Raw genomic sequence first — 12,606 nt, forward strand, 5'->3', positions numbered from 1 at the left:
CCCTCGTCCATTGGGACGCCACAACGTGGAAGTAGGCAAGTATTACTTGGCCGAACCACGTGATAAAAATCGTGTATCTCTTGTGTGCTTTCTTTTTGATTGTCTGTGTTCGCAAGAGCTCGTTTCAAGCTACTTAGCCGTTCTAACTTTAACAACTAAGTTTTGTGGCTATTAGTGTTGAATTTTACAGCATCACCTATTCATCCCCCTATAGGTGCTCTCAATTGGTATCAGAGTCGTTCTCTTCATCAAATGGACTAATCGCCCGAAGAGATGGATCCTAAGGGAAAGGGGATGGTGTCAACGACAAGGAGAAGGAGTCCCTCTTCAACGAGCCAAGGGACGACAAGCCCACTGACTCTGGCTTGAGTCATAAGAAAAAGGACGGGAAGAAGAAGAGACGCATCAAGAAGATCGTCTACTACGACAGCGATGAATCCTCTTCTTCACCAAGAGACGACGACGATGACGATTCTTCGTCAAAGAAAAAGACGGTTAATCAAAACTATTCCTTTGATTATTCCCGCGTTCCGTACAATTCAAATGCCCATTTACTTTCTATTCCTCTTGGAAAACCCCCACACTTTGATGGAGAGGATTACTCATTTTGGAGTCATAAAATGCGTAGTCATCTATTTTCTCTCCATCCTAGCATTTGGGAAATCGTGGAAAATGGAATGCACTTTGATAGTATGGATAATCCTGTGATGATTAACGAACAAATTCATAAGAATGCACAAGCTACCACTGTTTTGCTAGCATCTTTGTGCAGGGATGAATATAACAAGTTTAGCGGCTTGGACAACGCCAAGCAAATCTGGGATACCCTCAAGATCTCACATGAGGGAAATGATGCCACCATGATCACAAAGATGGAACTGGTGGAAGATGAGTTGTGGAGGTTTGCCATGATCAGGGGAGAGGAACCAACTCAAACATATAACAGGCTCAAGACCCTGGTCAATAAGATTAGGAGCTATGGTCAGGACTGGGCGTTCGGGTTACCCGAAAATTTCGGGTCGGGTAATTCGGGTAATTAAAATTTCGGGTTTTAGAAAGTCATACCCGAAATTGTATCGGGTATTATAGTACCCGGAAATTCGGGTACCCGATAATTCGGGTTCGGGTATCGGGTACTCCCGAAGTACCCGGATTTAAAAAAAACAGTCACTAGTTCACTACCCTCATGAAACATACACAGGTCATTGGTAAATACACACAGGGAAAATAAGATACAATAAAATACATCAGGTTCTTAGGAACTGTTAGACTTTAGACTCCAGTACTCCACAACCTAAATAGATGATAATTGATATGAATTCAAAACAGAGGATGTGCTATGCTACTCTCCAGTTCTCCACTGTCCACACACGGCACTTCCGCACTTGTCCAGAACACCAAGTCTCCAGCACTTGTCCAGCAAGATAACACTTGGCTTGGCACACAGTAGCACACTAGCACGGTAGCACCACTGCAGTCTGCACCAGCACACTTCACACCACTCTCCAGCACTTGGAACACACGGACACACCACTACACATCTACAGGCTACAGCAGTGACCAGTCTACAGAGGGAAACAATCTCATCTCTCATGTAGAGACACAGCCATACCATACAGCCGCTAGTCTGCCACCAACGAAGGAGACACAGGGACAGACAGACAATCACCAATAAGCCAGACATGCACCACAGTCCACAGCTCACTGTTGTGTTGCTTAAGACTTGGAAGTGGAAGTAACCTCAGTTCTTTTTCCTTTGCCACCATTTCCAAATTCTTCAATTAGCTCTGCAATTAAAGGAGTGGAACCATGCAGCTATCAATTAGAAATGATTAAACATCAAATACATACAAAAAAATGATGGAATACTATTATACCTTTTTCTATAATGGCTAATTCCTCGATATTCTCTTGTATGTCAATGGGAGTAGACCTTCTTAGCCAATCTTGGGTACATACAAGGGCCTCCAACATGAAAGGTGTAAGGGAAGTACGAAAATCATCCAATATACGTCCACTTGTGCTGAAAATGGACTCTGAAGCTACTGTTGATATTGGTATAGCAAGGATATCTTGGGCCATGTGAGCCAAAACTGGCAATCTGTGTGCATTGTCCTTCCACCAAACGAGAATATCGATCTTTTTTCTGTATCTTCACAATCTTCAGATACATATTTGTCCAGTTCTGATTTGGTAGTGTTGTTACTACTATTAGTCATCTTCATTTTGTTGGCAATAACTTGTTTAAGCTTCCCTCCTGGACCACCTTTTGCTTGAGTTGAATCTGTTTCTTCAGTTGATTCTTCAATTGGTGCATAAATATTTCTATATTCTGTGAACAGTTCTCGGATACATGTCTTAATAGCAGACCAAACTAGTTGTCCTCTGTCCTCACCAAAGATCTCTTCAACGGTAATCTTATGGTACAAAGATAACTTGTACCTTGGATCAAGAAATGCAGCAACAAAAATCAATAGATTAATGTTCTCCTTTTCCTTACCCTTTCCTTTCCCTCTGTCCTTATCCGGCTCATTCCAAACTCCCCAATACTTGTCATATTTCTCTTTCATTCTGAAGCCCATTGAAACTCGCAAAGGATCCACACTATCAATCCATGATTGAATCAACAAGCGGATCTCTCCAATCTCATGAAAGAAGGTGTTAATAGTGACATGAAGGCTAGAGGAGATGCGAATAGTGAGATCATAGAAATGCTCTAGAAATTCAGCCATCTTCTTGGCATTCTCCAAATCATCCTCATTAGGGTGATCATGTCCTCCTCTCACCTCAGATAGCTCCAAAACATAGCTAATGTCGTCTTCAGCCAACCTCAAGAATACCTTCTCATACACAATTGCAGCCTTCAACATTAGATATGTTGAATTCCATCTTGTTGTTGGGAGGTCCAACAATCTGTTGTTAGACTAACTCTTTGACAAGAGTCTTTGAAGAACTTCTTTAGCTTGGCCCTCTCTTGGAAGTATGTGCGCACAATGTCCCTAGTACAAGTTCTTCTAGATGGCACTTGGAACCGTGGGCAAGCTTTTGACATAAATTTTCTGAAGCCCGACTTCTCACCAAAAGCAAAGGGCAGCTCATCTTATATTAGCATTTCAGCAAATGCATCCCTCAATGAATTTTGATCAAACCTCCAAGTGCTAGGAGCTTCCCCTCCCGTTGCTTGCAAAGTACCTTGCTTTGGGTCTTTATCAAATTTATTGGGGTTGCGCTTGCAGACATTAAAATGTTTATTTAATGAAGATGTACCATGCTGATTGGAATCAGCCTTAAGGATACGCTGACAATATTTGCACTTAGCAGACTTTAGCCTACCCTTGTCATCTTTGATCTTAATGAAATGATCCCACATACTTGACCTTGGTACCATCTCCTTTCTTGCCTCCTTTTTCTCAGTTTCATTCTCAATGTCTACGAAATTAGCATTTCCTTCAGTTCCACTAGATTTACCTTGTATTGTTTGTGACTGATCAGCTGTTGTTTCCACAGTTGCTTGCTCAAATTGAGTAGCAGTACCCATAGATTCTCTTTCCAATTCCATGTCTACTATATCATCAGTATCAGGCATCTACAAAAAACCTCAGACATATATATAAGTTACTGCTTACTAAGTTACTGACTATAAGACAACATATAAATAGAAATGCATACTAACTTAGATAGAAATGTGTGCTGCTCGATTACGAAATAGAGAGTTAGAAATGCATACTAACTTACTAAGTTACTGACTATAAGTTACTGACTGTAAGAGACAGAAATGTGTGCGGCTCAATTACGAGATAGAGAGATAGGAACAGAAATGCGTACGTTGCTCGATTCCTGGGTCGCTGTCGCCGTGTCGACCGGCGGCGAGGTCTGCGCGCTGTCTGTTGCCTGCTACGAGGTCGGTCGGCGACCTTGGACCACTGCAGTTGGACGGCGTAGAGCCCGACCGCTAGACCTAGATGGACATGGACACTTGATGGCTGGCGGCGGACTTGGACTGCTCGGTGCCTCAGTGTCAGCTGTAGCTTGTAGGGTTTGCCCCGTATTGCTGCCCGCTTGCCTGTACGTGGGAGCCTGGCTGCCTGGGCGGTGGCCGATGGGTGGGCAGTGGGCTAGTTGGTTACTTGGTTTAGTGACTCGGTGGGTGGGCTGTGAACACACGTAGGCTAATGGGCTGTACGCATGCATGCTGTTGGTTGTAGTTGTAGGCCCCTATAGCTGGCTAAAGATTTCTGGGTTCGGGTTATTCGGGTACCGACAGGTGGTACCCGAACTGCCTAGAATAATTTCGGGTTTCATAAGTTGGTACCCGAAATTCCCGAATAAAATTCGGGTACCCGATATTATGGGTTCGGGTTTGAAAATTCCGGGTTCGGGTATCGGGTTACGGGTTTTTTGCCCAGGCCTAGCTATGGAAGCACAAGATGGACGGACCACGACGTCGTCCGACTAATGCTAAGGTCTTTTACTGTAATTGACCCCCATCTTGTCAACCTTATTCGTGAGAATCCTAAGTAAACCAAGATGACGCCCGAGGAGATTCGTGGGAAGTTTGTGAGCGGGCGCATGATGGTGAAGGAGGCTCGATATGTGGACGATGCACTAAACGGTCCACTACCCATCTACGAGCCTCAACCTGTGGCACTTAAGGCTACTAGCAGCAGGGAGACGCTACCAAGCAAGGTGGCACAAGTGGAGGCCCGGGCCTCAACGAAGATGAGATGGCGCTTATCATCAAGCGCTTCAAGACCGCATTGAAAGAACGCAAGGAGTACCCCAATAAGAACAAAACAAGGGGAAAGCGCTCCTGCTTCAAATGCGGTAAGACTGGTCATTTTATTGCTTAATGTCCCGATAATGAAAATGACCAGGTGGAAGAAAGACATGTGAAGAAGGAGAAGAAGAAAAGCTATAGGAAGGCGAAAGGCGAGGCTCACCTTGGCAAAGAATGGGATTCGGGCTGCTCTTCATCCGACTCCGACGATGAAGGGCTGGCAGCCTCGGCCTTCAACAAGTCCTCTCTCTTCCACAACGAACGACACACTTGCCTCATGGACAAGGAGAAGAAGGTAAGTGGTCGTGATACCCCTAAATACACTACTTCTAGCGATGATGATTATAGTGATGATGAAGTAAATTATATTGATTTATTTAAGGGTTTAGATAGAACTAAAGTAGATAAAATCAATGAGTTAATTGATGCTTTAAATGAAAAAGATAGATTGCTAGAGAAGCAAGAGGATATTTTGTATGAAGAGCATGATAAATTTGTTAGTGTGCAAAAATCCCTTGCGTTAGAGATTAAAAGGAATGAAATGCTATCTTCTGAGTTATCTGCTTGTCATGAATCTATCTCTAGTTTAAAGATTTTGAATGATGATTTAAATGCTAAGCTAGAGGTAGCTAATAAATGTAGTTCATGTGTAGAACATTTTGTAATTTGCAATAGATGCAAGGATTTTGATATTAATGCTTGTAATAAACATCTTGTGTCCATTACTAAATTAAATGATGAGGTGGCAAGTCTTAATGCTCAACTTAAAACTTGCAAGGTTGATTTTGATAAGTTAAAATTTGCTAGGGATGCCTACACCATTGGTAGACACCCCTCAATTAAGGATGGACTTAGCTTTCGAAAGGAAGCCAAGAACTTAACAAGCCAAAAGGCTCCCATTCCCAACAAGGAGAAAGGGAAGGCCTCTATGGCTAGTAGTACTCAAAGGAATCATGCTTTCATTTATAATGATAGAAAAATTTCTAAGTGCTCTCATTAAAATAGTAGTTATGATCATGACGTGTTTAATTCACATGCTATGTTTGCTTCTAGCTCTACTTTTGTGCATGGTAGAAGTAAGCCTAGGAGAAATCATGTTGTGCATCATGTGCCTAGAAGAGTATGTAATGAATCCTCTACCATTTACCATGCTTGCAATACTTCTTTTGCAATTTTTTTGTAAGAATGAAAAAGTAGTTGCTAGGAAGTTGGGATCCAAATGCAAGGGAGATAAGACTTGTATTTGGGTTCCAAAGGCTATTGTGACTAACCTTGTAGGATCCAACAAGAGTTGGGTACCTAAAACCCAAGTGTAAATTACCTTGCAGGTTTATGCATATGGGGGCTCAAGCTGGATTATCGACAGCGGATGCACAAACCACATGACGGGGGAGAAGAAGATGTTCACCTCCTACGTCAAGAACAAGGATTCCCAGGATTCGATCATCTTTGGAGATGGGAACGAAGGCAAGGTTAAACGATTGGGAAAGATTGCCATTACATCCGAGCATTCTATCTCCAATGTGTTCTTAGTTGAATCGCTCGGGTACAACTTATTGTCTGTGAGTTAATTATGTAACATGGGTTATAATTGTTTATTTACAAATATAGATGTTTCTGTCTTTAGAAGGAGTGATGGTTCATTAGCATTTAAGGGTGTATTAGACGACAAACTCTACTTAGTTGATTTTTCGAAAGAGGAGGCCGATCTAGATGCATGCTTAATAGCTAAGACTAGCATGGGCTGGCTGTGGCATCGCCGTCTAGCACATGTAGGGATGAAGAACCTTCATAAACTTCTAAAGGGAAAACATGTGTTAGGACTAACCAATGTCTGCTTCGAGAAAGACAGACCTTGTGCAGCTTGTCAGGCAGTGAAACAGGTGGGAAGCACTCATTACAGCAAGAATGTGATGACAACATCAAGACCACTGGAGCTTCTTCACATGGACCTCTTCGGACCCGTCGCCTACCTTAGCATCGGGGGGAAGTAAGTATGGTCTTGTAATTGTAGATGACTTTTCCCGCTTCACTTGGGTGTTCTTTTTGCAGGATAAATTGGAAACCCAAGGGACCCTAAAGCGCTTTCTAAGGAGGGCTCAAAACGAATTTGAGCTCAAGGTGAAAAAGATAAGGAGCGACAATGGGTCCGAGTTCAAGAACTTACAAGTTGAGGAGTATCTTGAGGAGGAAGGTGTCAAGCATGAGTTCTCCGCTCCCTACACACCACAGCAAAACGGTGTGGTAGAGAGGAAGAACATGACGCTTATCGACATGGCGAGAACGATGCTTGGGGAGTTCAAGATGCCCGAGCGGTTTTGGTCGGAAGCTGTAAACACAGCTTGCCATGCCATAAACCGGCTCTATCTACATCGTCTCCTCAAGAAGACCTCCTACGAACTCCTTACTGGTAACAAACCCAACGTCTCTTACTTTTGTGTATTTGGGAGCAAATGCTACATTTTGGTGAAGAAAGGTAGACATTCCAAATTTGCTCCCAAAGTTGTAGAAGGTTTTTTACTAGGGTATGACTCAAATACAAAGGCATATAGAGTCTTCGACAAATCATCGGGTTTGGTTGAAGTCTCTAGCGACGTTGTATTTGATGAGACTAATGGCTCTCCAAGAGAGCAAGTTGATCTTGATGATATAGATGAAGATGATGTTCTGACGGCCGCAATACGCACCATGGCGATTGGAGATGTGAGACCACATAAAAAACAAGAGCAAGATCAATCTTCTTCCTCAACGATGGTGCATCCCCCAACTCAAGATGTTGAACAGGTCCCTCAAGAAGAGGCGTGTGATCAAGGGGGAGCACAAGGAGAACTAGTTATGGAGGAAGAAGCACCACTGGCCCCTCCAACTCAAGTCCGAGCAACAATTCAAAGAAATCACCCAGTCGATCAGATTCTGGGTGACATAAGCAAGGGAGTAACTACTCACTCAAGATTAGCTAATTTTTGTGAGCATTACTCGTTTGTCTCTTCTATTGAGCCTTTCAGGGTAGAAGAGGCCTTGCAAGATCCGGACTGGGTGTTGGCCATGTAGGAAGAGCTCAACAACTTCAAGAGGAATGAAGTATGGAGCCTGGTGCCACGTCCAAAGCAAAACGTTGTGGGAACCAAGTGGGTGTTCCGCAACAAGCAAGACGAGCACGAAGTGGTGACAAGAAACAAGGCTCGACTTGTGGCAAAAGGTTATGCCCAAGTCGTAGGTTTGGATTTCGAGGAGACTTTTGCTCCTGTGGCTAGGCTAGAGTCTATTAGAATATTATTAGCCTATGCCGCTCATCACTCTTTCAGGTTGTTTCAAATGGATGTGAAGAGCGCTTTCCTCAACGGGCCAATAAAGGAGGAGGTATACGTGGAACAACCCCCTGGCTTTGAGGATGACAGGTACCCCGACCATGTGTGTAAGCTCTCTAAGGCGCTCTATGGACTTAAGCAAGCCCCAAGAGCATGGTATGAATGCCTTAGAGATTTCTTAATTGCTAATTCTTTCAAGGTTGGGAAAGCCGATCTCACTCTTTTCACTAAGACTTGTGATGGTGACCTTTTTCTGTGCCAAATTTATGTCGATGACATAATATTTGGTTCTACTAACCAAAAGTCTTGTGAGGAGTTTAGCAGGGTGATGACTCAAAAGTTTGAGATGTTGATGATGGGCGAGTTGAACTACTTCCTTGGGTTCCAAGTGAAGCAACTCAAGGACGACACCTTCATCTCCCAAACGAAGTACACTCAATATCTTCTCAAGCGGTTTGGGATGAAGGACGCCAAGCCCGCGAAGACACCTATGGGAACCGACAGACATGTCGACCTCAACAGAGGAGGTAAGTCTGTTGATCAAAAGGTATACCGGTCTATGATAGGGTCATTACTTTATTTATGTGCTAGTAGACCGGATATTATGCTTAGCGTATGCATGTGTGCTAGATATCAATCCGACCCAAGGGAATGTCACCTTGTGGACGTTAAGCGGATTCTTAGATATTTAGTTTCTACGCCTTGTTTCGGGATCTGGTATCCAAAGGGGTCTACCTTTGACTTAATTGGATATTTAGATTCCGATTATGCTGGATGCAAGGTTGATAGGAAGAGTACATTAGGGACGTGCCAATTCCTAGGAAGGTCCCTGGTGTCTTGGAGTTCAAAGAAACAAACCTCCGTTGCTCTATCCACCGCTGAGGCCGAGTATGTTGCCGCAGGGCAGTGTTGCGCGCAACTACTTTGGATGAGGCAAACCCTCCGGGACTTTGGCTACAATTTGAGCAAAGTCCCACTCCTATGTGGCAATGAGAGTGCAATCCGCATGGCGGATAATCCCGTTGAACACAGCCACACTAAGCACATAGACATCTGGCATCACTTTCTGAGAGACCACCAGCAAAAGGGAGATATCGAGGTGTTCCATATTAGCACCGAGAACCAGCTAGCCGATATCTTTACCAAGCCATTAGATGAGAAAACCTTTTGTAGGCTACGTAGTGAGCTAAATGTCTTAGATTCGCGTAACTTGGATTGATCTATAACATACATGTGTTTTATGCCTTTGATCACGTTACATTATGCATTTCTGTGATTTGTTGCTTATTTGTGGTGCTCAAGTTATGCAAGGGATCCCCGGACCTCACAAGTCCATGTGTGAATGATGCACACATTTAGGGGGAGAAGTGCTACAACTTGACCCTTTGAGACTAACCTTTTTGTTTGAGTTACTTGATGTAGTCTCAAAGGTGAATTGAAATGGAAAGGTGAACTTGGACCATGCAAAGACTTCTACTGCACTCTGGTATTAGTGTATTCACCTCCAAGTTCATTCTTATGCTCTTATTGCCTTTTGCTCTTAATTGACATTTTTGGTGAGGCAATGGGGTTAAAGGCCAAGGATGATCCCGTTTTGGTTCTTAATGCCAAAGGGAGAGAAATTAAGGCCAAAGCAAATGGATCAGCTACCACTTGTGAATTTTGAAACAGTAGAGTTAGAATTTTTGATTTGTCACAATACTCTATAAATGCAAAATTTGGTCTCTTGTGGGGAGAATTTATGATTATGGGAAAAAGGGGGAGTTTTTGGATCTTGATCAGTTTCACTCATGAATATCTCTCTTTATGCCCAAACAAGTGAGTTTGACTTAGAGATAGGAAAATGAATTTGATTTGCAAAAACAAACCAAGTGGTGGCGAAGAATGATCCAAATATGCCAAATTAGAGTAAAAAACAATTTGGTCCTTATTTGCATCGATGTTGCACTTATTTTTGTTGCTTTTTGATGTGTTGGCATAAATCACCAAAAAAGGGGAGATTAAAAGAGAAATGTGCCTTTGGGCCATTTCTATAATGTTTTGGTGATTAAGTGTCCAACACATATTAAGTGAGTTGATTATGTGCCAAACAAGCAAGAAGTGCAAATCATGTAACAAGGTACGTTTCTAGTCTTAGTACATTGTTTTGAGTACTAACATATATTGTCTAAGTGCTAGAAACAGAGAAAAGAAGAAAAGAAAAGAGATGCAAAAGACTTGGCTGGGTGCAGCCGAAGTCCTGCTCGGCTTGGCACACCGGACTGTCCGGTGCGCCAGGCTGGCTTCCGGTGAACATGCCACTATTGGGAAAAATCGGCGGCGTACGGCTATAATTCACCATACTGTCCGGTGAGCCAACGGTCGGCCGCGCAATCCGCGGGCGACGCATGGCCCGCGCCAACGGTCGGCAGGGGGCACTGGACTGTCCGGTGCGCCAACTGCCACGGATCTGCAACGGTCGTCCGCGCCAAGAAAGGAAAGAAATCGGCATCAGACCGTCTACAGTGATTGTCCGGTGGCGCACCGGATTATCCGGTGCGCCACCCGACAGAAGGCAAGGAAAGCCTTCCTTGTTGGCCTCCAACGGCTCCTAGCTGCCTTGGGACTATAAAAGGGACCCCTAGGCGCATGGAGGAGTAACCCAAGTATTCACTAAGTATTCTAAGTCTCCCACACTCCGTCCCCGCGCACTTGATCAATTGTGTTAGTGATTTGAGCTCCGTTCTAGTTGTGAACTCTGTGTGCTTCATTTTGAGCTCAAGTCTTGGCTTGTGTGCGTGTGTGTGCTGCGGATTTGTGTGTGTTGCTTCCCAACCTTACTCTTGTGCTTTCATTGTGATCTTTATTGTAAGGGCGAGAGACTCCAACTTGTGGAGATTTCTCGCAAACGGGAAAAAGAGACAAGGAAGAAAAATCGTGGTATTCAAGTTGATCATTAGATCACTTGAAAGGGGTTGAGTGCAACCCTCGTTCATTGGGACGCCACAACGTGGAAGTAAGCAAGTATTACTTGGCCGAACCACGAGATAAAAATCACGTGTCTCTTATGTGCTTTCTTTTTGATTGTCTGTGTTCGCAAGAGCTCGTTTCAAGCTACTTAGCCGTTCTAACTTTAACAACTAAGTTTTGTGGCTATTAGTGTTGAATTTTACAGGATCACCTATTCACCCCTTTCTAGGTGCTCTCAATATTGCTACAGTTTTTGTATATCATATATGTTGCATTTCCTTAAATTATATATATATATATTCAAACATGATTATATTTTTTTTTTAAATTATAGTGTATAGATATATATAATCTCTCCTTTATGTACCACAAATGGATGTGTGCCATAGTGGTAGGAGCCCTGCCGCGTTGGACGGACACGGGCGCTCACGCGTAGAGGTGGTAATGGATCACGATCCAAATGCCTCTTCACAAAAGTTAAGGCCCTTAAATAATATTAGTTCAAAAATGAATAAGAATAGAGCCCGACCCTAATCCGATTCGATCCTTAAAATTTGCAGTATAAAGTTTATAGCCCATTACCACCCCTACTCACGCGTGAGAGACACATGGCGACGCACAAAGAAAATTCTATATTAAAAGTGTAGTGATATATGAGATAATTTTCTCTCTCTCCCTCTACATGGTGGCAGCAGGGGAAAAAGTTGGAGCTCCTGCACTTTCTAAAGTTCATTGTATGTATGTGGAGTGGTGTGCCATTGAAACAACCTAAAGTCTGATTACAAAGTGAGAAAACCACATGTTATGGTCACACTACCAATGTATTACAACATAGGCCTCAGAACTATAGGAGGAATTGACGGTGGAGGCACGAGTGAAGGGGAGAGGGCGACGGGGACGCGAGGGAGGGAGAGGTTGGAGGCGACAGATTGTGGGAAAGGGAAGGGTGACATGACAAATGATAGATGATCTAGATAATATTGTTCATCATTGAATTTGAGTAAGGGTGATAGAGTTATCCAGCTATCTGAATTTGTTTGGTGGATAATCTAAATAATATAGTAGTATAGATATAGAGTAGAGTCAAGGGCCACACACAAACAGTTCGCAGTCGCAGGCTGGCAGCCACAGCCACACATGCGTCCCTCGTCGCTGCCGCTCGAACCCACACGCGAACCGCGACCACACACCTGTCCGGCTGCCTCGCGCGCATCCGCATGGCTCTCGGTCCTCGGGGCTGAGCCAAATCAGGAGCTCCGAACACCTGCGCGCGTCTCGGCCCAGCCAACTCGCCGTGTTTCTCCTTACCCGTCGCCCGCGCGGACACGACACGATCGCACACTCGTACACCCGCTCGTCCCAACTCCCAACCAAGATCAGGCAGGTGACCGGGCGTCTCGGTTGAGCCAAAATCACTGGAATCAGGGGGGAGGAGTTTTCCAGGCGCGGCGCCCGTCATCCCTGCCCCTGCGAGGCTGCGACCGCGAGCCCGCCCACGACCAGCCCTATCCGATGAACACCCAGGCCGAGATCTTTCGGCTATAACCAACCCGCGCTGCCACTTCGGCTTCT

The 12,606-nt window shown here is 44.2% G+C and overlaps 1 long non-coding RNA gene across 1 annotated transcript; it reads right to left on the reverse strand.

The window, feature by feature from the left end:
* Nucleotides 1-1,184: 1,184 nt before the first annotated feature.
* LOC103630311 (uncharacterized) lies at nucleotides 1,185-4,100 on the reverse strand. The gene is made up of 3 exons (XR_554984.4): nucleotides 3,826-4,100; nucleotides 1,878-3,586; nucleotides 1,185-1,787 (listed from the first exon to the last, which is right to left on the reverse strand). It is a non-coding gene; the product is annotated as an uncharacterized lncRNA (long non-coding RNA).
* Nucleotides 4,101-12,606: the final 8,506 nt, after the last annotated feature.

Source organism: Zea mays, chromosome 6 (genome assembly GCF_902167145.1).
Source record: "Zea mays cultivar B73 chromosome 6, Zm-B73-REFERENCE-NAM-5.0, whole genome shotgun sequence".
Lineage (NCBI taxonomy): Eukaryota > Viridiplantae > Streptophyta > Magnoliopsida > Poales > Poaceae > Zea > Zea mays.